This window comes from Quercus robur, chromosome 12 (assembly GCF_932294415.1).
Source record: "Quercus robur chromosome 12, dhQueRobu3.1, whole genome shotgun sequence".
In the NCBI taxonomy this organism is placed as follows: Eukaryota; Viridiplantae; Streptophyta; class Magnoliopsida; order Fagales; family Fagaceae; genus Quercus; species Quercus robur.
This window is the reverse complement of record NC_065545.1, coordinates 36274982-36301487: the sequence shown is the minus strand read 5'-3', so window position 1 is coordinate 36301487 and position 26506 is coordinate 36274982. Positions and strand designations below refer to the sequence as shown.

Below are 26506 nucleotides of genomic sequence, written 5' to 3'. Positions count from 1 at the left end.
TGCATCCACCAATCAATCGATTCGGGGTAGGGGGAATGGGTCCTTGGGGCACGCCTTGTTCAGGTCCGTGAAGTCCACGCAGACCCTTCACTTCCCTATCTTCTTCCTTACCACCACCGTGTTCGCCAACCATTCGGGATAAAAGACCTCTTTGATAGCCCCTGCTCTTTTCAATTTTGCCACTTCGTCCCTTACGGCACTAGCGTGTTCCTTTGAAGGGTGTCGGGGTGGCTGCTTCTTCGGAGTGGAAGAGGGGTGGACGTTCAGGTGGTGACAAATGAGGCTAGGATCAACTCCCGGGGTGTCGTAGGCGTCCCATGCGAATACGTCGACATTTTCTCTGAGAAATCTGACCAGTTCCTCCTTTTCTTGAGAGGGCAATTCAGAGCCGACCTGAAAGAACTTCTCCGGGTCATCGTTGACAGCAATCTTATCTAAACTTTCACACCTTATCTCCTCGGCCAGCCCATCGTCTCGCTTTGCCGAGGAGGCTGGTTGCTATAAGCTCTTTGGGACCGAGGGCTCGACTAAGGGCCGATGTAAAATGGCGGCCACCATACACTTCCTGGCCACGGCCTGATCTCCTCGGATCTCTTTTACTTGTCCTCTGGATGGGTATTTTACTTTTTGGTGAAGCGTGGAGGTCACGGCCTTTAGGGCGTGGATCCATGGCCTTGCAACTATCGCGGTGTAGGGTGAATAAGCGTCGACCACGATAAAATTCACCTCCACCACTTCTGCCCCAGTCTGTACGGGTAATCGGATTTGCCCCTTTGGCGTAACAATCCTTCCCTCGAAGCTGAGAAGGGGGGAGTCGTAAGCTGTCAAATCTTCCGGCTTCAAGTTTAGCCCCTTGTATAGGTCAGGGTACATTATCTCCACCGCACTTCCCGAGTCTACTAACACCCTTTTCACATTAAAGCCCCCAATCCGCAATGTGACCACCAAGGCATCATCGTGAGGTTGAACAGTTCCTCTCTTATCCTCATCCGAGAATCCCAGTATCAAAGAGCTTCCCTTTTTCGACCTTTTGGGCTCCCTTTGCCTGCCCTCGGAGGGGAGCCGATCAACAGCAAATACCCTGGGGATGGGTGGCCCAGTTCTTCTTGGTGCAGCGAGGATGACATGTATCGTCCCGGTGGGGGGTCTTAAAGACACGTCCCTTCGAGGCTCTTGTGTTGCTTGGCCGGGATGGCCGCTCGATGGGTGCAGCAGGTGACGTAACTTTCCTTCTCGGACCAATTGATCTAGGTGATTCCACAGATTCCTGCAGTCCTCAGTAGTATGCCCATGGTCCTGATGATAGTGGCAGTACAGGTTCTGGTTACGTTTGGAAGGGTCTCCAGCCATCTTTCCCGGCCACCTGAAATAGGGTTCATCCCTTACTTTCTCCAGTACCTGTTGTATTGGCTCTCTGAATACGGCATTCACTGTTTGCGGGTTGCTCTGCCTAGCCTGTCGCGGAAAATCTCTCCTCGGCTGACCAGGATTGTGACGTTCCGACCTGAAATCATTTGCTCTGGGGGGGATAACCTTCTCCTTTCCCCTCCCTTGCAGCTGATCTTCCTCTACTTTTTTGTACTTGTCGATCCTATCCATTAACTGTTGGACGTCAGTAACTGGTTTTCCGGTGAGGGATTTCCTTAAGCCATGCTCGGTGGGGAGACCGCTTTTGAACGTGCTGATAGCAACATTATCATGGTTGTCATCTAAATCGTTATACACCTCCCAATACCTATCTGAGTACGCTTTCAGGGTTTCTCCTTCGTGCATGGATAAGGATAGTAGCGAACTGAGAGGTCGAGGGACTCTGGTGTTTGTAATAAAACGGGAGCAAAAAGCTTGAGTGAGCTGCTTGTAGGAGCCTACGGAGTTTGTCTTCAGGCTGTTGAACCACCTCATTGCCATCGATCCCAAGCTCGATGGGAAGATTTTGCACATTAGGGCTTCGTTTTGCGAATAAATCGCCATTTTCTGGTTAAACTGACTCACGTGCTCTACCGGGTCTGCTCTGCCGTTATAGATGGCGAACACCGGTTGGTTGAAGCGTCTTGGCAGCTTAGCCCCTTCGATTCTATTCGTGAAGGGTGACCTTGAGACCTGATCCAGCGCCTTCTTCATGGCGTCGTTCCCCGAACCTTTGCTGGATGGGCTCTCATACTTCCGTACAGGGCGTGGTTCCTTTTCGTAAGAAAAGGTTTCACTTGGGGGGGTCCTTGACCTTGTCTGTAACTCGCATCCTCCGCATTAGAAGACTCGCCTGAGTCAGAGGGAGATCGTCTTCGCTGCACACGTCGTAACTTCCTTTTTAGGTCATCTATCTCTCGCTGCATGGCCTGGTGACTATTTCGCCTCTGAGACACGTGACTTCCTATCTGAGTGTGACTCTGGCTCGTCCGGATAGTATGCACACTTCCCTCACGATTCCCCCTACCGCCTGGGTTGGTTGGGTTATTTTGCCTCTGGGACTCGGTGGGTTGTGTCCGTAGGGAGTTAGCTTGGTGAGGATCCTCCTGGTGCGGACCTAGTTCTGCCATGCTCGACCGTTGCATTAGCTGATGCCTTAGTTCTTCCCACAGACGGCGCCAATTGTGGTCGCACGATTTTCCTGGCCCAACTTCTATTGATCAGGCCTTGGCCCAAAGCGCAACCCACAATAAATATTTGTAGAGGATGGGTCAAAGAACTTAGCCTCAGTGAACCTATTCGGTCTGATACATGGACAGTATTGTTTGCAAAAAATAAAAACACAAGAATGGATCTCTCACGTATGATTCTATTTCTTCAATTCTTGATACAGTTTTTTCCGTCCCTTTCTTTGAGGGACTCCACTACATTATATAGTTCTCCTCCTCTCATCTCAACCTTACACCTGTTGATCATCTAAGCATCTACTTGAGCACCTGTCCCATCAGACGCCCTCATCACTCCCTTTGTGAGTTGCAGAGGCCAAGGTGGTACTGTTTAGGGGTCTTTTCCTCATTAATGCGGCCAAGAGGGTGGTTGGGGCGCAATTAATGTGGTGGTAGCTTTCCATGAGATATTTTGGATTTTATTCATTTTATATGTTGGGAGGATGAACTGAAATGGCTGGGGAGAGTTCCTCGTCTGGGCTTCGTGATGTCCGAGGAGGAGTTACTCCTCGGACAGGTTTCCTTGGCGTTATTGGGATCGAGTAATGCTTCATATGTGGTTTTTCTTCGGACAGGACGCTCATCGGACGGGCCTGAATTTGAAATAGCCCATCATTTTTGGGCCGGGCCCCACAGTAACTTTTTTTTTTTTTTTGGAAAAACCATTACAATAGTAATTTAAAAGTGATAAATTATTGCATCGACAATAATAAATTGCAATACCTTATATTTTTCAGGCAGCAGCAGCCAAAGCAGCGCACATGGTCGCTTCAGAGATAACTAGGAAGAAGAACATTAAGAATAAGAAGAGCCACGTTGTTAATTCGGATGCCGATGATTTTTGGGCCGAGATTGAATTGCCAGAGCTCATGATTTCTTCTGGGTCGTGTGGGTGGTCCTTTACCAGTGACGGTGCCACGTGGCTTGATGGAGACGTTGCACAACCATTCATGGCATGCCTCTGAATCTTGTTGACGCTAATGTATTGTTGGTAGGGTTCGTATATTTATGTGTTTTTATCTTTTTCTTTTTTATGAATAGTGTTTTTCATCGAAAGTACTGGTTATTGCTTTTCTTTGCTATTTCGACTTTTAGATATATATGTATGTACTTATTTGTTAGAGAAGGGTTTATCATCACAAGTACCCTTATTAATTTTGAGCATTCTAGTGCACTAATTTGAGCTCGCTTTGATGATGGGCTAATATATCTTTAACAATTATAATGATGATTGTGTTCTCTTTCTTATGTTTTGGTTTTTTTTTTTTTTTTTTTTTTTTTTTTTTTTTTTTTTGTGTTTTGGCCCAAAGTCAATGTATTTTTGTGCAATGGGAACAACGACTAAGTCCATATTTTTAGGGACAACATTATTTTATTTGAAGTGGTAGTTGTAGCCTCATGTAATAAGGTTAGGATATTGGCAACTTGGAAGCTTCCTTTTTTACTTTCTGTTTTTTTTTTTTTTAAATTTTGGTTGGTTTAGGGTTGAAGGTTTCTTTGGTGTAAGTAACAATCGGGGTGCAAAATGTTTAACCTTTCAAAATTGTGACATATTCACGGACGTTTGCAACCTTTTGTACTAATTCAAATCTTAATTTGTTTTCTTATTTCATAGTTGTAGATCCAAAAAGAAAGGTCTGCATTTCTGCGGCTCCACTAGGTAGTGCCATAAAAAGTATTTCTTTGATTATGTTTAGGTGCAATCTACAACAAATAATTCATTATAGGAACAATGCTGCAAATCTTTTAAGGTCTTGAAACCAATGGACACTAATTTCATTCCAAGATAAGTAGCCATTTTTGGGGATTCCTGCAAGTTGCTTCTCTTGATGGTACTAGCATGGATGAATTCTGCAGATGAACTAAAGGTTTAGGTTCTGCTAACTATGGAGGGATCGATCATGCTATGAAATACATGGTTTGACAAAGCGTAGTTTAACTATTAAGGATTGTTAGGTTCTAAAGATTTAGATTTAAATATTTAGAATCATATTTGTATTGTGTTGGCAAATCGAGAACAAAAGATGTCCAGTCTAGGTTTTTAGGCAATGCTTAAAAGTGGTTGTTTCAAGGTTCAAGTCCAGCTGATTGTAGAAAAGGAAGTATGGTTTTGCCTTACTCGACCAATCGAAAATCGCAAGTCTAGCTTTTTTCTACATAATTTTAAACAAGCCCGAGCCCGCAAAAATGTTTAGGGTTTCGTCTAAACTTCTCCACATATAAAAGGGAAACCCTAGCCAAGTTTTGAAGCTACTAAAAAGACTTGTGTGTTACTCTTTATGAGATCTAAGAGGTTTTATACCTTCTAATTACACAAGAATCTACTGGAGCCAAAACTACAATCAAGTATTGGTAGAACATAGTTGCTGCATCAAGATCATTACTGAAGGTGATCTGAAACCTTTGAGTGGGATCTCAAAGTCACAAGCAAGGCGGCTTGTGTTGCTGTAAATCCAAGAAGAAAAGGAGTCTGTGAATTCAGAGCTTGCATGTGGTTGTGTTAGTAAGTTATTACTAGAGGTAGCAATAGATTTAGGGTTAAATCTGATTGTAAAAACTTCAATTCTCTTATAGTGGATTTGTTTACCTTGGAAATAGTTAGGTCAAATCCTCCATAGGTTTTTACCTTGAAATAGTTCATTTCATCGGTTTTTCTTATCGTGATGTTATTTACTTTTCCGCATCTTTGCATGATATGATTTATTTGTGTTTAACCTAGATCTAAAAATTAGTCTAAGTAATCACTTGGTTAATAAATTAGGTTAAAAAATCTGTTTGAAGGGTCTAAACGAACAATGAAGGACAATATCAGTATCGCTGTATTATGCACAATATGATCTATATAATAAGACATTAATTCAATTTTGATACTCCTATATTATAAGACATTTACTTAAAAAATATAATTTATAAATATCTAAAAACTGAAGTGTGGTGTTTATTGTTGCTAACTTGTTTTTTGAGAGTGGTTATTAAGAAACTTAAATTATACAAAATCAAATAATAATAAAAACTTCATATATTGGCAACAAAAATAAAAGATACACATAGACAAACACATAAAGTCTTACAATTTCCTTCTACAAATTTTCTTATTTTGAAATCGTTACATGATAATCTTATTATTAATATTGCAAACTACATCTCTTTCAAAATTTTAATCAAATAAAATTTTTCTTGAACTTTTTCTTTTTGTTTGTAAGGACGAAATATATTGTTAAGGGAACCAAAGTATAAGGACAAACTTAGTTGTAGCCTAATGCTACAACTCTCATTAAACAAATTAAACATTGCAACATATTTTGAAAATCTAACTATTGGATTGCATGTTCTTTATGTTCTTAAAACACGTCAAATTTTATACTAATCGGATATTATTTACTGTTCGATCCATAAACTTATTTTTTATGTATAATTTTAGACTACAAAAACTCAAAATTTAAATATTTGATTGATGACATAGTTATTAATGTTTAATCTTTTTAAAATTTTGCAATTATGGAGGATATAAAAAAAAAATGTAATTAAATGGTGGATTTATCAAAATTCATATCTAATAAAAAAATATTAAATAAAGTTGTAGACTAGTCTACAACTAAGTTTGTTGCCAAATTTTGTCTAAATTTTAATTATGTTGGGCCTAAAAAAATTAGGGCGGTCACAAAATTTTTTTAAGGATAAAAAAATTATAAATTTTTAAAATTTATACATAATAATTACTTTTTTTTTCGAGGTTAGGGTGGTCTAGTGACCATCCTAAACTCTATGTGGAGCTACCCATGTACACTCCTATTGAGCAACATCAATTTAGCATTTCAGTCCACCTTAGTCCAATTCGGTCATTTTCGGTCTATTTGGCCCATTTACTCTATTTTGGTCTAGTTCAGTCCATTTTGTCTATTTCGATCCATTCAATTTATTTCAATCCACTTCAATCAATTCCACTTCATTGATGCTTTGGGAGGAAAGGTTTGTGTAGAAAAATGAGCCATTTCATTGATGGTTAAAGGGTAAGTCCAAGAGAATAATGTTTATGTTATAGGGATTTATTCATTTGGATATCTGATATTAAAATTGTTGTTTTCTTGGGGGATTAAAATTAAACATTGCCAAAGCCTATGTAACAGAGGATGATTGCTTTTCCTCTAAAACAGGTGTGGCACATGTGTTGAAGTGATAGACAACTTGTTAAGAAGTTGAACGAAATTCATGACCTTTTGGAATCAACCGGGCATCTCTAAAAAATACTTTGACTCTTGAATGACTTGAATGATATGAGTTTCTAAATAATATTTTAAAAATGATATATACAAGAGCATTTAAAACACAGAAGGGCCTAATTTTTAATGGAAGTACCAGGGTGGTGCGCTCATTGATCTAGAGAGTAATATAAACCCAAACTCTCAAGTTCAATTAATCACATTATCAGTTCATGAGCTTTCTGAGATGTCTCATGGTAGGGAATGAATCATCCTAACTAAAGATTGGGACATTACCAAAGACTTGGTCAACTTAATGTGCAACATCTAAAAATTGTACATAAATTTTGAAAGTGCTGCATAAAATAATTTTATAGTCAATATTCAATAATTCTTATAAAAAAAATAGATATTTCATAGAGAGGGAAGGTGGGGTAGATGGCACTTCTAATATGCTCAACAAAAATATTTGGTACAATAATTTTTTTGTAAAGATCTTCTTTTTGGAGAAAATATAATAATATAAAAGATAAATTACAAATTGCACCCCTAAAGTTTGGGGGTGTTTGCATTTTACCCCCTAAAATTTGGTATGTTTGGATTTTACATCCTGAAATTTCAAACTTTGTATTTACCCCCCTAAAGTTAGGGAATGTTTGGATTTTAGACCCCCAAATTTTGAAACAATAGGGTGTAAAATTCAGATACTCCCAAACTTTAAGAAGTAAAATCCAATCACCCCTAAAATATAGGGGGTAAAATCTAAATTTTAAAATGTGAGGGTGTAAAATCCAAATATTCCCAAATGTCAGGAGATAAAATCCAAATTTTAAGGGTGTAATTTGTAATTTATCCTAATAAAAATGATAATAAGTTAATATGGCTGGACCATCAGATATATACGTGTACGTAAAAAAGAAGAGAGACATGAACTGATGAAAGCTTTACAGATAGTTACTTCTATTGCCACAACTCACAAGTAAATCTCCTTGTAAGTCTTTTTAACCATACGGTACGCACTCTCTCCTACCATATTTGAAATTTCTGGTATATATAATACAATAAAGTTGCTGTCTTTTAGAGTAACTTCTCTTCTCAGCTAGTTGTTCCATATTTTCTTTCTTTCTCTTCTCTTCAGCAGCCGCAATAATTGTCTCCCTTTCTCTTTCTCAGTTTTCTGTAACAGTAGATTTGTAATTACTATAATGTAACGAAGGATTTAGCTTCAGTAATATTATAGAAATGATAGGATGTGATGCGTGACTAACACTCATTTCACAGCTAAGGCAACAAAGCTATGGTTTGCATGTAGTCCTAAGATATCAATTGCTTTGCAATTCACAGAAAAATTCAAATAACAAACAAACAAGGAAAAAACTAACAACTAATCATAAGGCAATACACAAGCTTTCTCTCTACCTTCTTTGGAATATCAAAGTTGCTAGTGTCTAAACAATTTATAATATGGACTTTGCACCCAAAAAAAAAAAAAAAAAAGAGATTTTGCATTAGGATTATATATGATGTCAAAACTTGGCTTCCAAGAGATCACTTGCCACATAAAAGACCTTATCCATAAAAATATTTAAAATTATAATTTTTTATATTTTAACATTTAGTAAACTACAAAAAATTGAATTAAATGGTAAACACACATCAAATTAACATGAAATGTACTTCAAATTACCAAAATATTAGGGGCATAATATATTATTAAGTAAAATGTTTTGAAATTTTGAAGCAAAACATGTCGTTGTCAAATTTTAAAAATGAGGTGCGTATATCCTAATTCCTGAATCCTATAAAAGGGAGCAACCCCCCATAGCATGGCAGCAACAAAAACCAAAGACATTGCCATATTGATAACTAGCAAAATGAAATGGCTAAAATTCCTCTACCTACAGCTCTACTCCTTCCTCTCCCTACCCTAGTCTTTTCATCAGAACCTCTCAAGCTGGTGGCATTGCCGTTTACTGGGGTCAGAGTGGCCATGAAGGAACTCTAACTGAAACATGTGCCACTGGAAAATATTCCCATGTAATCATATCTTTTCTGAACCATTTTGGCAATGGTCGAACCCCAGCAATCAGCCTTGCAGGTTATTGTAACCCAGCTTCCAATGGGTGCACCATGGTCAGCCCTTGCATAAGATATTGCTAAAGCCAAGGAATTAAGGTGATACTCTCAATTGGAGGTGACATTGGAAGCTACTCTCTAGCTTCTTCAATGGATGCCAAAAATGTAGCTGATTATGTATGGAACAATTTCTTGGATGGACAGTCACCTTCACGTCCACAAGGTGATGCAATATTAGATGGCATAGATTTTGACATAGAGCTTGGCTCAACACTTCATTGGGATGATCTTGCTAGGTACCTAAAGGCATATAGTCAGTCAGGAAGAGTTGTGCACTTAAGTGCAGCTCCTTAATGTCCATTTCTTGATGGTTTTTATGGACTTATGTAATGAGTAATGACTTGTTATAAATCTTTTTACTGTTTGATGTTATATTGAGGTTTAAGACTTAAAAGTTAAGACTAAATGTTTTGTATTATTTGATATTTTGTTATTGACTTGTAAATCTTCTTATTATGTGATGTTATATTGATGTTTAAGACTAAAGAGTTAAGACTAAATGATTTGTATCATTTGATATTTAGTTATTTATTTAACCTAAAAAGATATTTAGTTATTTATTTATTTATTTATTTGAATTGACAATTTTATGTTGTACTAGAATACATATAAATTATTTTTTAGGAACCCCAAAACACTTTAAAACGGTACACCAAAATCGGCCAGTACAAAAATATTTTATTCCACTAGAAAAACTGAAACAGAGTTCAAAACCGTATTCATAACGAGAGGTGGCAATTCGTGTTCGCATGTTGGGTTCGTGTCGTGTCAACTCATGAGTATTCGGCGATATAGGTCAACACTAACCCGACATGTTTATTAAACGGGTCAAGATTCCTCAACCCTAACACGACCTATTTATTAAATGAGTCAGTCGTGTCGACCTGTTTATCAGATTTTATCAAATTGAAAAAAAAATGAAAAAAACAAACAAATAAATATTTTTAATATAAATTTCAGAACTAACAAGTAATTGCATCACAAATAATCATTCAAAACTAAAGCATATCACAATATCACAAATAATCAATCACAATATGTCAAAGAAAATAAATCACAACAACTAATAAGTTTATATATCTAGAGTTTGAAGGGTATATTGGTAAAATGTCATTTAATCAAACGAGTCAGATGGGTCAAACGGGATCTATATATTCAACACTAACCCAACTCGTTTATTAAACGAGTCAGCTGTGTCAACCCGAATATGACACGAACCTGTTAAGTCTCAACCTATAACCTGCTAATTTCATATCATGTCGTGTCGGGTTCGCGGGTCGTATCCAATTTTGCCACCCCTATACATTGACTTGTATGACACAATAGATGTGGATGTGGTCGGATAGCCATGAAGGGAAAAAAAAAAAAAAAATTGAGATTTAAGCTAGTACGGATTAATTATTTGGCATGATTCTATACATAAATTTGAATGTTGAGCCTGACTTTCTTGGCTTGGACTATTTTTTCAGTCACGGTGTTGTGATTTCATCTATACCTTTTAGTTTTTCTGGAAAACAAGCACAAAGAATCAAAGATGTGGATGTGGTTGGATATTTCCTTCAGTTTGATACATGCCCGTATGAAAACTTGAAACATTATTATAATCATAGTGGATATTGGATGCCTTATAGTATGCACATGGACATGGAGAATATACTTTATTTGCCATATAGTGTGTACATGGAAATGGAGAATATACTCTATATTGTTTTTTTTTTTCCTTGAAAATAAGTTAGAGATAATATTCTTTATTTGAACCGGAACAAAATGAAAATTCAAGAAAATATATATTAAATATTAGTTTATTAAAAACAATCTGGTTTTTATGCCATTGCATGATTGGTTGACATTAGTGATCGAATTTTATATCATCTGGTTTCTATAGTGATTGTATTGTGATTAATATTTTGGATGACCAAATTGTGTTAAGTACTGTGTTGGTGTTTAACAAGATAAAACGGCAAGCTCTATAGATTTCTGAACATATATCAGGAAATTTAAAAAGCAGTATTCTACCAAAAACAAAACAGAACAAAGCACCAAAGAGAAGCAAGTGGAACCATGAAACACACATAAATAATAATGCAAGCAAAATTCACGTCTATCCATCAGAGGGAAACCCCAGAACAGATTCGAGTGCCCTAACAGTTCAAAATAATCACAGGCATCTACGCTTTCCGAACCTGGATATTGTGGGTAGATTGGAACCGCCAGATGGGTTGTCTTCCACTCTGGAGAAGTGCTACCTCTTCTCCTTCCTTCACCATCCCTTGCTTCTGTACATGAAAACCAAAAAAAGTATATTACAATGATGAAGATGTGATCATATGAAACCTATATAATTTGAATTTTCGGATTCAGAAAATCTAGCTGTCAGTGAAATCTAGCACTCAATGGCAAGAACACTGGTTGAATTATGGATAGCATCTATTCATCACCTTATGGGCTTACACAATTCAACAAGCTCTGATTTCCAAGAAAACTATAAAGATTGCGTAAGGATAGTCCACTTAAGGTTGGGAGTGCCAAATCTCCAGTTGTCTTTTATAGAGATATACCCTCTAAATTGAAATGTCATTCATCAGTCTAAATGGACAGCATGGTCAGTCATAAAGTATACCATGTAAGATACATGGAAAAGCAAAAGCACAAATGTCACAGGGCAAGAGATATTGGGCCCACGTTGAAGGTTATTGGGGTAAGGCTTCCATCCAATGCTCCTATGCACAAGACAAGATACACGACCAACACATGGCCATTTAGGACACATGTTGCGTCCAGTGCACAGGAGCATTTGATGCAAGCCAAACCCAAAGGTTATTATATATATATATATATATATATATATATATATCCTATCTAAATATGGATTGTTCCCAGGTTGAAGTTCTGACCCTGAAAGCCAGATGCACCACAACCCATCTATGTTCGGGTTTCAAAGAGAAACACATTGAAGCTTGAACTTATAATTCTATTGTATTATTTAATGCTGATCTTTGTTAGCTAAATTTGAGCAGACCAGAACATCTTCATTACTGGCCAAGTCAAATGATGCAAGTGAATTCACTTGTGAAAACCTTTACCCGTAATAAAGCTAAGGCATTTGAAAATGTCTCTTCAGCATCTTCTGAGAATTGCTGTAGATAGGACAGACTCCTTGATACACTGCCAACCTCTGTTGAATAGTCTTCCTGCATGGCCATCAAAGTTATGTGATCAGCCACATTATTAGATTTACATTCCTTGGCTTTTCTCCGAACTCTCAATTAACTCATCAAGCAGACAATAGACCTCATTCATGAACTTCTGACTCAACGATATTTAAACAAAATGTCAATTAATAGAAATAAACTCTCAAAAGTAGCTGATCTCAGGAAAATAATTTGATTTTCCCAGCTCCAGGTTAATTTTGGATTTCAGTAATTAATCCAGACACTAACGAACTTAGCAGTTCTATATTTTCAGCCATACAGTCAACTAAGACAAGATAGGACATTTATTATGCCATAGTTTGCATCACAATGACCAGCTAAGAGTTTGTCAAGAGTAAACTAATGCCTAAAGAAAAATATAATAGAGACAGAAAATATGCCTGCAGCATGATGAGGTCCAATATGCAATACTGTATCATAACCTCCAATGTAAACAGTATCCTCATTGTGTAACAGTTTTGGGACTTAAGTATAGAAGAAACTCACTCATTTGTAAAAGCAAAAATAGTGCCAGAAGGCCGATAGTGGCTCAGTAGAGTAGCCCTGAAACCAGTTCTGGTGAAGACAACAATTGAGGTTCCAAGAGTGTTAGACATCATGGTTGCATGGTAAGAAAACATTTCGCTCATATGATTCTACACACAACAAAAAAACTTCTAGTCAGTATTCAGTGTTAAAAATCAAATAGGTTTTTTTTCGGAGGGGGGGAGGTGGTGCAGATAGAGACTCCATGAAACATCAAAACATATGAAATTTGCATAAAATAACCTTGAAAGCTTGACCAAGATTAGCTGGCATTTCACCGCCTGATATTGTAGCCTCAGTCCGTAATGCAACTGTGTGCATGACTTTCACAGCTTTCAAAGGGAACCTGCATGGCAGTGAAATCATGTCATTTGAGTGCATTAAGGTGTAAAAGTTTACACATAAATAATCTATATTATTTAAGCCCATAGTGGCTGGTAAGCAATATGGATTTTACTTGCTCTATTGCAACCTGAGCAACACCACTGAAACACAAATCTGCAGTGAACAAAATTTGACAGCAAGGAACCAAACCATTCAATCTTAGGTATTTTTCCAGGGACATCAAATCTCTCCGTACCCACCAAGGATTGATCAGAAGTAAGTAAATACTTCTCATTGTGCATGATGCTTACACTCAAAAAAAATAATCTCCAATCACATCCAAAGTAACAGACTAGTGTCTAACTGTATACAGCTAGTGAAATTGGGTACCACTTTCTCTGTTTTTAATTAAATTAATTACTTATCCAAAAAAAATCCGAAGTAACAGACTACAAAGTCAAAAAGAAGTAGCTTACTTTCCATGAGCAGTTTCACCAGGAAGCATTACTGCATCAGCACCCTCTCGGACAACAATGGCAATGTCTGATACCTCCGCTCTGGTTGTTGTTGGGTGTACAATCATGCTTTCCAGCATATTTGTTGCCACAATAACAGCCTTCCCCATGCTACGACAGATCTTGATTATCTCTTCCTGCATTTCATATTGAAATGTTCTGAATGTCAGAGTAACTCAACTTGACCTCTTCAAAGTTCCTATAAAAGGCCACCAAAACAGGCAATGACATCCCTTTTGTTGCTATTCTATTAAAACTTAAAAGTAAAATACCTGCAGAAGTGGAACCTCCTCAATAGGGAGCTCTACACCAAGGTCTTCTCTTGCAACCATTGCCTGGAATAGGAAAAGCATGTGTTACTTGAAGCAGGTGCCAGGTAGTACACAAGACAAGCAAGAATCTAGATTTTTTTATTTTTTTTATTGATAAGTAAGAAGCCAGATTTAGATCAATATTAAAGAAAACTAGTGGAATTCTAGGTCTACATGATAACTGTCCATCAAATGGGGCAGCAACTAGAAGATGAAAGGCAAGGATTAGGGAGATCACCCCATCAGATGCTGTGATAATGGAATGCAAATTTGGGATAGAGTCTGCACTTTCAATTTTGACAATGACATGTATATCTGCACCACAGCTTGCCATAGAAAATGGAAAAATTATATTATAATTGGTACTCCAGGGAAGCCCAACAAGCATGTTCAAATTTCTTTTTTAAATTAAGGTATTTTGTCTATATGTTTACTTTGCAGATAATTCTTCAATTCATGAACTACTTGTGCATCTTTAACAAAGGAGACGGCATAAAAATCAACTTTGTTGTCCACTCCGAATTTGATATCATCCCAATCCTTCTCTGCAACAAACCAATATAAACATTTATGTCCATTTGGAAAATGAAAAAATTTCAGTAACTGCTCACCAAGAGAGAGAGAGAGAGGAAAAGGCAAATCAGTAGGATAGTACAGAGGGCATAAAGATTCAAGGTCTAACCAGTGATGGAAGGTAGTGTTGCACTCTTTCCTCGAACATTTAAGTGATGCCTAGACTTGAGCTCTCCTCCATCAACGACTACACATTTCACTGAATCTTCTGTCTTGGATTTCACCATCAACGACATCATACCACCTATAGCATAGATCAAGAGTCAGTCGTGCAGTGCATATGTCATAAAAGCAAATGTTACATCATTCCTAATTCTAATCTGGTATACAGAGAACAGAGCTTGCCTCTTTAATAACACTTGCAATCCAAAGACAATCATCTCTCAACAGAATATACAGTGAGCTTAAAATCTGTGGTTCTTAAAGGCTCTGAAGAGTCTGAACTGGTGGAAACAGGTACTAATTTGAACTTGTTATGAAAATTCATCTCAAGTGTGTAAGTTTGAATTTAATCAACCATTTTATTGGCTTTATTCCGTGTCAAATTTGCTTGTATTTCAGCATTTAGTAACCCTGTATTTAAGTGGGTTTGTTGTAAGGGTAGTGAGTGAGATAGAGTGTTGATTGCTCAAGAGTGTGCAAGAAAACAGAGACTCGCGGCTTGCTCTCACTGGTAGCTCGCGGCTCTAAGCCGCCAAACGCAGCACACGTGCCAAGCGTGCCAGAAGGTGAACAGTCATGCTAGCTGGAGCACTACAGGACAACTGGGCATAAGGTTATCTCGCGACTGGATCTTGTGACTTAGTCAAGCCGCGAGGCCAAGCCGTGAGCCACTCTTGTTTTGTAAAATTTGACGTTTCACATTCCTCTCTCACTCTAGTATAAATACCCCTTATACCCACAAATGTAAGAGAGCTTCCAGAGAGAATTTTGAGAGAGAAACCCTAAAGAAAAACAAGATTGATTCACCAACAATCTATACATTAGAGTCTCTTAAAATTCCTCAACTCTCTTCCTCTCCATTTTCAAATCCTTGAGAGACATTTTACCAAAATCTTGTTCTCACCATATTCATCACTGTGAGAGGGTTGTTTGGTTTGCTGGGAAGCAGTTAGGAAGGAACCAATCTACATTGGTTGATGCTACGGTCTAGTAGCGGAATCCGGGAAGCTAGAAAAGAAAAAGGTTCGACGCAACCTCGTTGGAGCAAGAAGCTTGGAGGACTTAGGTGCACTGGGTAGATTAGGCTTGGAGGGTCTATTGCTGTCCTTGTATCCCAACTACATTTTCTAGTGAATTGTTTACCGCTTGGAGGGCAGCGGAGAGGTTTTACGCCGAGGGCTTCGGTTTCCTCTTCGATAACACATCGCGTGTTGTCTTTGTGTTTGCATCTTCCTTCCCTTTTATCTTTGCCTTTTTATTATCTGTTGTAGGTTGTAATTTTAATTTGGCTTAGATAGTTTATCCAATTTTATATTATAGCTTATGTTCATTTTCCGCACACTAGTTGTTTGACATAATGCTTGAATTGGTTAATTTGTAAATTGGGGGTCTAAACGTTCAAGGGTGTTTATACACAAAATTGAACTTTCAATTGGTATCAGAGCGGGTACACTTATTGTGGTTTTATTACCTAAGTGTGATCCTAGACCCGGGTTGTGGTAGCTGTTATGGAAAATACCATGCTGAATTATGGTCTAAGTGTTTGTGAAAATGATTCTATGCACATGTCTGAAGAGTGTTTTACCAATGATCTTGTAGAGTTATTAAAAACTAAGAAACATGCCAGAATATTTGTTCATATGCTGGAATTTTTTGAAAATCAGAATCATGTCTTACACAGTAGCATATCTGAATCTAAATCATTGATTAAGAAATATAAAAGAAAGAATAGAATGTTGTGTGAGATGATTGAGAATCTGAAATTGAAAGGTCAATCTGAAAGAAGCATGAAATCTGATGATGAATTTTTGTTTGAAGGTCAAGAATGTTTGTCACATGTGAGCTTATTTGTGCATACCTCATTGAAGGTGTTTAATGCATATTTGTGGTATCTTGACAGTGGTTGTTCTCGCCATATGACAGGGGATAAGTCACTGTTTAAGACTCTCAAAGAAAAGGTTGGTGACTATGTGACCTTTGGTGATGGAAGTCATGCTCAAGTCCTAGGCAAAGGAACTATCGAGATACCTGGATTACCGTTGTTGAAAGATGTGTTATACATAAAAGGGCTGAAGGCAAATCTGTTGAGCATCACTCAAATTTGTGATGATGATTTCTTGGTACAATTCTCTAAGAAGGGATGCTTGATCATCAATGAAGAAGGGATTCAGGTTTTGGAGGGAAATCGGACTACTGATAACTGTTATGGAGTAGTTCCCACGGCACCCATTTCTTGTAGGAGTGCTCGGGTGAATATGTTGGAACTTTGGCATCACAGATTTGGGCATGCTAATTTCAAACAAGTAGCTAAAGTGTTCAAACTTGAAGCAGTTGAGAGACTTCCTAAGTTTGGAAAGGTGAAGAAGACCGTTTGTGGTGCATGCCAAATGAGAAAGCAAACAAAGGCAAGTCATCACAAGGTGAATGTGATTGCTACTTCTCGGTGTTTGGAGTTACTTCATGTTGATCTAATGGGGCCTACCAGAACTGAAAATCTAGGAGGAAAGAGATACATTATGGTCATTATGGATGATTACTCAAGATACACTTGGGTTGAATTCCTTAGAGAAAAATCAGAAGCATGTGAGAAGTTGGAGATTCTGTGCAAGAAACTACAAAATGAGAGAGGGGTCTCTATTGCCAAAATTAGAAGTGATCATGGGAGGGAATTTGAGAATGCAAGATTCGAGTCTTTTTGTGAAAAGAATGGAATCAAGAGAGAATTTTCAGCCCCCAAAACTTCTCAACAAAATGGAGTGGTAGAGAGGAAAAATTGGGTTATTCAGGAAATGGCAAGAGTCATGTTGTTTAACAAGCAAATACCTCAAAAGTTTTTGGGAGAAGCTATCAACACTTCGTGTCACATTAGCAATAGAATATTTTTTCGAGTAGGAACAAAGAAGACCGCCTATGAGATTTGAAATGGAAAGAAGCCTAGAGTGAAGTATTTCCGGGTGTTTGGAAGCAAATGTTATATCCTAAATGATCGGGAGAATCTGGGGAAGTTTGATGCGAGAAGTGATGAAGGTATTTTTCTTGGGTACTCTACTACAAGTCGGGCATATAGAGTTTTTAACAAGAGAACTAAGACAGTGATGGAGTCCATCAATGTCAAGATTGATGATGCCTTACCTACGGTGGAGATGATTGATAATGGTGAAGTGCCGAGCACCAAAGAACCCGATGTTAAGGTCGAAGCTCTTGATATAGAAGGTGAAGAACCTACACCAGAAAAAGAATCGACTCCCATCAACCCAAGAATGGAAACGAGATCGATGTCTAGAACATCAAGTCCTCTTACTCCTCCTGAAGTCCATCCTCCTATCTCTCGAAGTGATGAAGTCTCCACATCAAAGAAGCCATCTTCAAGAGTAATTAAGAACCATCCGGAAAGCAACATCATAAGGTCTCTAGATGAAGGTCTTCGCCTCAGAAAAGGAAACATCCTGCTAGCCAATCATGTACCCTATCACTACTATCTTGCTCAATTTGAACCAAAAAGGGTAGAAGAGGCTCTTCAAGATGAGAATTGGGTAAAGTCAATGCATGAAGAGCTGAATCACTTTGTGAGGAATGATGTGTGAGAACTTGCTCTAAGGCCTGAAAATGTTCATTTCATAGGCACAAAATGGATTTTCATAAACAAAACTGATGAAGATGGAGAGATAATTCGAAACAAATCTCGGTTAGTAGCTCAGGGATACACTCAAGTAGAAGGAGTAGACTTTGATGAATCCTTCGCTCCTGTGGCAAGACTCAAGTCCATTCGAATTCTGATGTCCATTGCATGCACTATGAACTTCAAACTTTACCAAATGGATGTTAAGTGTGCATTTCTGAATGGATATCTAAATGAAGAAGTGTTTATTGAGCAACCAAAAGGATTTGAGGATCCTCACTTTCCTAATCATGTGTTGAGACTGAAGAAAGCCCTTTACGGCTTAAAACAAGCACCTAGAGCTTGGTATGATCGGCTTACTCATTACCTCTTAGATAGAGGATTCAAAAGGGGGTATGCTGACTGAACTTTGTTTGTCAAAAATGATGAAGATTATCTCCTTGTGGCATAAGTTTATGTTGATGACATAGTGTTTGGGGCTACCATTGAAGATCGTACTATTGAATTTTCTGAAGAGATGAAGAACGAATTTGAGATGAGTATGGTGAGGGAACTCACATTTTTCTTGGGTCTACAAGTCAAATAGCAGAAGGAGGGCATATTTGTTTCACAAGAGAAGTATGCTAGAAACATTGTCAAGAAGTTTGGACTAGACTCCAAAAAACATGCTTCCACTCCCATGAGCTCATCTACTAAACTGAATGTTGATTCTTCTGGAGTAGAAGTAAGTCCTACCTTATATAGGAGTATCATTGGGAGTTTACTCTATCTTACAGCTAGTAGACCAGACATTGCATTCAGTGTTGGTGTTTGTGCCAGATATCAAGCTAATCCAAAGGAATCTCACCTGACAGCAGTCAAGCGAATCATTAGATATGTTAATGGAACTTCAAACTATGGTCTGTGGTATTCAAAATACTCAAATGCTTGTCTTGCTAGGTATTCAGATGCTGACTGAGCTAGTAGTGTAGACGATCGGAAGAGTACTTCAGGAGGCTGCTTCTACCTTGGCAACAATCTTGTCTCGTGGATGAGCAAGAAACAAAATTCTGTGTCTCTATCTGCTGCTGAAGCAGAATACATCGCCGTTGGAAGTTGCTGCACTCAGCTTCTTTGGATAAAGAAATTACTTCATGATTATGGAATTCCTCAAGAGACAATGTGTGTTTTCTGTGACAACACCAGTGCCATCAATCTTTCCAAGAATCCTGTCCAGCATTCAAAATCTAAACACATAGAGATACGTTACCATTTCATTCGAGATCTAGTAGAAGAAAAAGTTGTGTGTCTTGAGTTCATACACACCGACAATCAAAAGGCGGACATCTTCACCAAGCCTCTCGATGGTCCACGGTTTGAATCACCCCGTAAGACCATTGGTGTTGGTACAATTCCTTGACTCTCTTGTGTGTTGTGTGCTTCACATATTTATGATATGATAAGTTTGTTTGTGTTGGGGCACACACTACTTTATTAATTTTTGTCCAGCATGATCTTGTTTGTTTGTCTATTTGTGCACTCTTTTGGTTTTCTTTTGTTTTTGATCAATTCTTTTCTTCTTGTGTCAAAAATCCAAAAATTACATAAAAATTAGAAAATCAAAAAGTTTGATTGACATTGTTGAGTTTATGTCTAATAACTTGTTTTGCCTTGTACCTTTGTGCTAATGGTTTTGTGCATTTTCGAGTAGAGCTTGTTTCATTGCACTCATATCACTGTGGGAGAAATCTTGAAATCTATGTGATTGTTGTAAATAGATCTTCAAACTTGTCATGAGTAATTAGTGAATGATTATAATGATCTTGAGACATGCATAGACTTGTGTCTATATATCTTCCCACTCTTTATTTTTTTGCTAAAAAGAGCTTACCAAATGTAAATCTCCAAATGAAAAGAAATATTGAGCTGCAAAAGCCTGTCACACATTCTAGTATTTGACTAGGAAAAAGGGTAAGCGACCTAAAATTCAAGTGATTGTTTATTCAAAAAGCCAAAGGCTATCTCATCAAGGTGGAATATCTAATATCACTCTATTGAAGGCCAAAATTTCACAAGAATGCCCATTCCATGAAAAGTAAAGAAGGCCCAATTCAAGCAGCAAGAAGAATCAACATTAAGGCCCTATTTATGTTCAGATTTCCAGCAAAAAGGTCATTAAAAAGTCCAGCAAAATTCAGTGAAAGAACTGGGCCGGGATACCCAGAGGCTGCCAGAGGGCCGGGATACCCAGAGGCTGCCAGACACCCGGGATCCTCAGGTAATGCAAGACAGCTACTGTAGGATTGAGACAACTCAAGAAAGGTACCACGAAATACAAGAAATGAAGAACAGAGATGTCCTTCTCAAGTACCCACTGGTGCAGCAAAGAATCAGAAAGTATAAAGCAAACATTCATGAAAAAAGGAGCTGTACCACAAGGAACCAAGAATGAGAAAATCATACGCAGAAGCAACTGGAAGAGAACTTTCAACCCAGCAGTAAAAGATTCCAACTATTTGGGAATGATGACAACAAGGAAATAACACCGACAGCTAAGTCTGAAAAATGAGAAACCTTGAAAGAAGAGAGATTGAAGAAGGCTAATTGCTGAGGACGCCCCGAAATGGAAAGTCAGCAAATGACTTTTAGAGAAACAGCAATAAAAGATGAAAACTATGAGAAAAAAGGGAAGAGACCAGCCCTTGAGCAACTGTCACAGCACGAGCTCTGAGGGGCAAAAGAGAGAAATCACTAGTACTATGGAGCCCTAGAAAACACACTATAAAAGGAAGAGAAAACCCATGTTGAAAGGGGGAGGATTTTCAGTAGGAAGAATATCATAACAGAGTCATTAGAACTCTGTAAAATTTAAGAAAAACAGAGGAATGTCTCCCGGTATCCCAGAAACAGCCACTATAGCACATACTTGGATTCAAAAGGATTCAAACTTTGCAAGTCTTAGAGGCTTAAATAGCCATCAAAGTCTGTAATTTTTGAGCTTATTTGAACCTTGTATCACGTCTTAGTGAGCACATTTGTAATCCACAATCAAGAAAAATAATGAAATATCTCATATTGATTTGAGAATTTCTAACAATTACTTTGCATATTTCTTTACTGCTTCTTGCTGCTTGTGAGAGTGCCTTTTTCGGGGATACTCAGGCCCAAGGATCCCGGGCCTGAATGAAAAGGAAAAGGATTTGGTGGACCGGGCCTTGACTCACCACAGCTAACAAGTTGTTAAAGAATCAAGTGAATGCAGAGAATACTCCTGACAATATACAGAAAAATGACAAACAAGGATATCGAAGAGTGCCAAAAATTAACAACGTAAGTTCAGAAAGAAAGAAAAACAGGATTAGTGAGACAAAAAAAAAAGTGCTGTGAGGATCCTGGGAATTATAAAACAGTATTTCATTAATACATTATCTGTTTGATTACAGAAAAGCTCACTAGGACGTGATACAAGGTCCAATCAAGCTCAAAAATTACAGTCTTGAATGGCTATTTCAGCCTTCAAAACTTGCAAAGTTTGATTCTCGTTGAATCCGAGTATGTGTAATAGTGGCCTTTACAGGATATCGGGAAGCAGTATTTGTTTTCCCTTAGTATTTTCTTTCTGCACAGATTTTTCTGATAGTTTTTCCTAGAGAATTTCTTCTTTCTTGTGTTTCTTTCTTTTTTTCTCGCTGCTTTCTTCACAACCCATCCCCTCCTTTTATAATGGAGTTTTCTGGGCGTCCCAGGGAACTGTTGGTTCCCCTGTTTTGTTCTTTTGCAAACAGAGCATACTCTGTCTCCATCGTCTCGGTAAGTCCCTTTTCCGTTTTCTCTCGTTCTTTCCTTCTCTTAGTTCTGATTCCTTCGAAAGCTTCTGGTTGGCCATCCTCTTTGGGACGTGCTGAGGTATGCCCTTCTCGGCATCCCCATTTCTGGCATCTTCCTCTTTTCCCTTTCTTTCCTTTTTGGGCGAAATCCTGTTCTGCCATTTTGAAAGTCATTTGTTACCATTCTTCTTCCCTGTCCTGGTTCCCCAAGGTCCTTTTCTGTCTATGCCATTGAGAGGTCGCTCGCGTCTTTTGCTTTTATTTCTTGTTTTTCTTCTTCTGTCTTCTTTCTATCGATCTGTCCCAGTCTTCCTTTTTATTTGTGCTTGAAGGGATCTGCGCTTATTGAGGATCCTTGCTTCTTTATACTTTGCCGTGGTTTCTTTTTTGGATGCTTCTTTCTTTTCTGGGCTTCAGGATCCTCTGGGCCTTCCTTTTATTCCCCCATGAGTCATCCGTATCTATTGCTTTGGGCTTAGCCTGAATTTTTTCCTTTTGGGCTTGACTTGTTCTTCTGTTTTGGGCTTATTTTATTATGACCCTTTCTTTTCAGACCTCAACACTGCTCAATACATATATATTCTAGCTTGTAAAGCTGAGTCCCTGCCCAAGCAAAACCACTCAGACTTGAGTTCCAAATCCCACAAGTCTTGTGCAAAAGTATAAGTCTGTGAGAATTGGGGCTAGGATCCTCGTGGCTAAATCATTCTCATGAAATTCATTTACATATATGTATATGTATTAATATATATATAGTGCAGAGAACCAGAGATTCTGGGTTCTTACAGGCCTAATACGCCCCGGGATCTCACGACAGTACGTCCCGGGATCCCACGACAGTACGCCCGGGGTACCAAGTGAAGGAATTCTTTAAAATGTTTATACGATAAAAGATAAGCCTTAAATATTCTATTTCAATCTCTTTCTCATTGTGAATATTATGAACATCTATTTTACTTATTTTGTAAGAGTAAAGGGTCATTTTATGATACTAAAACACTTATAATGGTATTTTATTGCTTAGGAGGAATCGCATTTTTGCCTTGAGGAGATTTATGTGACTTGCGCACAACTTGGTTCGTAATCAGCCCCCATTTAGCTGCGGTGAACCAAGCCCAGTCCACCAAAATACAACTATTTGGCCCAGGATCCTTGGGCCTGTGTGCTAAAGAAAAAAAGCACTCTCACATTTTGGCGACTTCACTGGGGACTGGGAAAAAGGAGAGGGAAAAAGTAGTCCTTTCGCAAGCATGGCTCCAAAGCTAGGAAACACCTAGAGGAAGGAAAGTTCCTCTTAGTGCATTCAACATCAAGATCCCAAAAGTGTGGGTTCCTCCAACGAACGTTCTACCGAGAGACTCTATATGGAATTTTGGGGAATTTCCCAACACAAGATAAGTTTTATGCGTTATTATTTTCTCTGCTTTACAATTTGAACATAATAGATCATTGCCCTGCTTTTTAAAAGAAAAACAGGGGGTCATGTAGTAATATTTAAACAATTATAATATTGTCTCATTACTTTAAAGAAAAATGGAGAAGTGAACAAATAAAGTATATTGATGAAATGAAGATTGTATGAGCTACATAATAGACAAATGGCCCCACATTTGGGGGCTAATGTATTCTTTCTTTTAAAAAAAAAAATTATGATATTGTTTCATTTGTTTAAAAAGAAAAAGAAGAAAGAGAAGTAAGTGAATCAAAGAGATTTGATGAAATGTAAATTACATAGCAAAGCAATTTCCTCACGTTGTGGGGCTAAATAATTTTGCAGCAACTTGATAATAATATCATATGGCGCAGGTTAACAAAATGGACAAGTTCCTTGGCTCCACCCACAGGTTTAGCAAAATGGAGTAGTTCCATGATCCCAGCAAAGCCTTGGAGATCCTTGATCCCAACAAAGTTGAGGAGATCCTTTATTCCAGCAAGACTGAGTACATCCTTAATTCCAGCAAAGTCTAGGAGATCCTTGACTCCAGGAAAGCAAAGCCTGGGAGATCCTTGATCCCAACAAAGCTGAGGAGATCCTTTATTCCAGCAAGGCTGAGTACATTCTTAATTCCAACAAAGTCTAAGAGATCCTTGACTCCAAGAAAGCAGAGCCTGGGAGATCCTTGATCCCAGCAAAGCCTAAGAAATCCTTGGTTCCAACAAAGCTGAGGAGATCCTTTATTCAAGCAAGGCTGAGTACATTCTTAATTCCAGCAAAGTCTAAGAGATCCTTGACTCCAGGAAAGCAAAGCCTGGGAGATCCTTGATCCCAGCAAAGCCTAAGAAATCCTTGGTTCCAACAAATCTGAGGAGATCCTTTATTCCAGCAAGGCTGAGCACATCCTTAATTCCAACAAAGTCTAGGAGATCCTCGACTCTAGGAAAGCAAAGCTTGGGAGATCCTTGATCCCAACAAAGCTGAGGAGATCCTTGATCCCAACAAAGCTGAGGAGATCCTTTATTCCAACAAGGTTGAGTACATTCTTAATTCCAGCAAAGTCTAAGAGATCCTTGACTCCAGGAAAGCAAAGCCTGGGAGATCCTTGATCCCAGCAAAGCCTAAGAAATCCTTGGTTCCAACAAATCTGAGGAGATCCTTTATTCCAGCAAGGCTGAGTACATCCTTAATTCCAGCAAAGTCTAAGAGATCCTTAACTCCAGGAAAGTAAAGCCTGGGAGATCCTTGATCCCAACAAAGTTGAGGAGATCCTTAATTCCAGCAAGGCTAAGTACACCCTCAATTTCAACAAAGCCTAAAAGATCGTTAGTTCCAGCAAAGGCGAAGTATTTCCACGAATCCAGCAAAGTAAAATGGTTGTAAAAAAAAAATGGAGGCATCCAGAAAATGGATAGAAGTTCCATAATAGCATCAAGAGAAGGTGGATCAAGCATGATTCAACAACCGCCTCATGTCTTGGGGGCTAAAGCCTATTATGCAGTGGACCTTAAATATATTTTGAAGAAAATCAATAGAAACACTATATTGCAAGTCAGTAGCAAAATCAACATTATTGAAAGCTCAACAACTATACAATACATCTATCATTTCTTACAGCTCAATAATTGGGCTCACCTATGGAAATAACAAGATTTGGAGGAGATACAGAGACTACTGGAAGACACCTACAACTAGCTCTAAAGGCCAACCATGACATCACAACTATTGCCTAATCCTCTCAATGTATCACTAGTACGTGAAAGAGGGATTGAATGGGAACCCCACAAAAGTCACTGCCAATCTTAGTCATTTCATCCAGCACAAAGTAAACTTTGTGAAAAATATACTTTATGATGAATCGGCTCCAGTTGAAGAATATCTCATTGTTAGGATCCCGGGGAGCTCCCATATTTGGGATCCCGGGGGTTCCTATCGCAGAAGAAGAAGAAACCTGGAGGGAAAGCAGAATATTGCTTATGAAGGCACGCGGGACCTGAATGTAGCCTACAAGAGGATCTCGAACCACCATCTTACATGATAGCCCAAGAAGAGATCTTGGAGGAACCTGGGGATACGATGAGTCAGAATTTCCCATCTCCAGGATCCCGAGGGATTCCCATCCTAGAAGAAGGAAGCAATGCCCATGGTTTGAGGGATTCCTTGGACAGAAAAAGAAAGAAGGAGGAAGGCTAATATACTGTTTACGAAGATCCTGGAGAAACTTACAGATATGGAAAGGAAGAGATAAACCCTACCAAAGGAAAAACTAGAAGAGGTAAACTTGGGGGCTGACGCAAGGAACCCAGGACCCATCCTAATCAGCAGTCAGTACAGAAAAAAGAGCAACTGGTGGAGCTATTGAAAAAATATGAAGATTTATTGGCGTGAACTCCTTCAAATTAAATAAGGCACGTCCAAAGGATAAATTTCCTTTGCCTAACATCGATCTCCTCATAGATCCAACTAAGGCAACAACAATATCAACCATGAAGAGGCATACCACGATCAGGGAACTCAAGAGCTTCTTAGAAAGAGTTTCTTACATTAGGAAGTTCACACCAAGACCAACCTTGGTCATTAGTGGACTATCCAAACTGTTGAAAAAGGAGAATGTTTTTATATGGGGAGTTGAGCAACCAAATGTCTTTCATAAAACTTTAACAGATCATGAGTCATTTGCCTACTATATGGGTACTAGTCCATGGCAAAATCACTATTGTTGTACCTGGGATCTTGATCCCAAGCATACAAAGCATTGAAGGACACTGAAATGAGGTATCCCAACATAGAAAGGGTGTGTATGGCAGTCATGCATCTCAACAACTGAATCATTACTTTTCATCCCACCAAATCCTATTGGTGACAAGCTCTCATCCAATAAAAGCCCTCCTCAATCAACTCCTGCAATCTTGAAGAGTAGCCCGGTGATTAATATTAATTTCCCAATACAACATAGGTCTGAAGGATCCCCAGAGCTATCAAGAGCTAAGCTATAACAAACTCACTGACCCAGTTCCCCGATGATGAGAAATACCTATTAAATGAGAAGATCTCTG

At 38.4% G+C, this 26506-nt stretch overlaps 2 pseudogenes; one reads left to right on the top strand and one right to left on the bottom strand.

Moving 5' to 3' along the window:
- The first annotated feature begins 8601 nt into the window (after positions 1-8601).
- On the top strand, positions 8602-9262 carry LOC126708451 (hevamine-A-like; annotated as a pseudogene).
- Positions 9263-10911: 1649 nt separating this feature from the next.
- LOC126708450 (plastidial pyruvate kinase 2-like) lies at positions 10912-25545 on the bottom strand (annotated as a pseudogene).
- Positions 25546-26506: the final 961 nt, after the last annotated feature.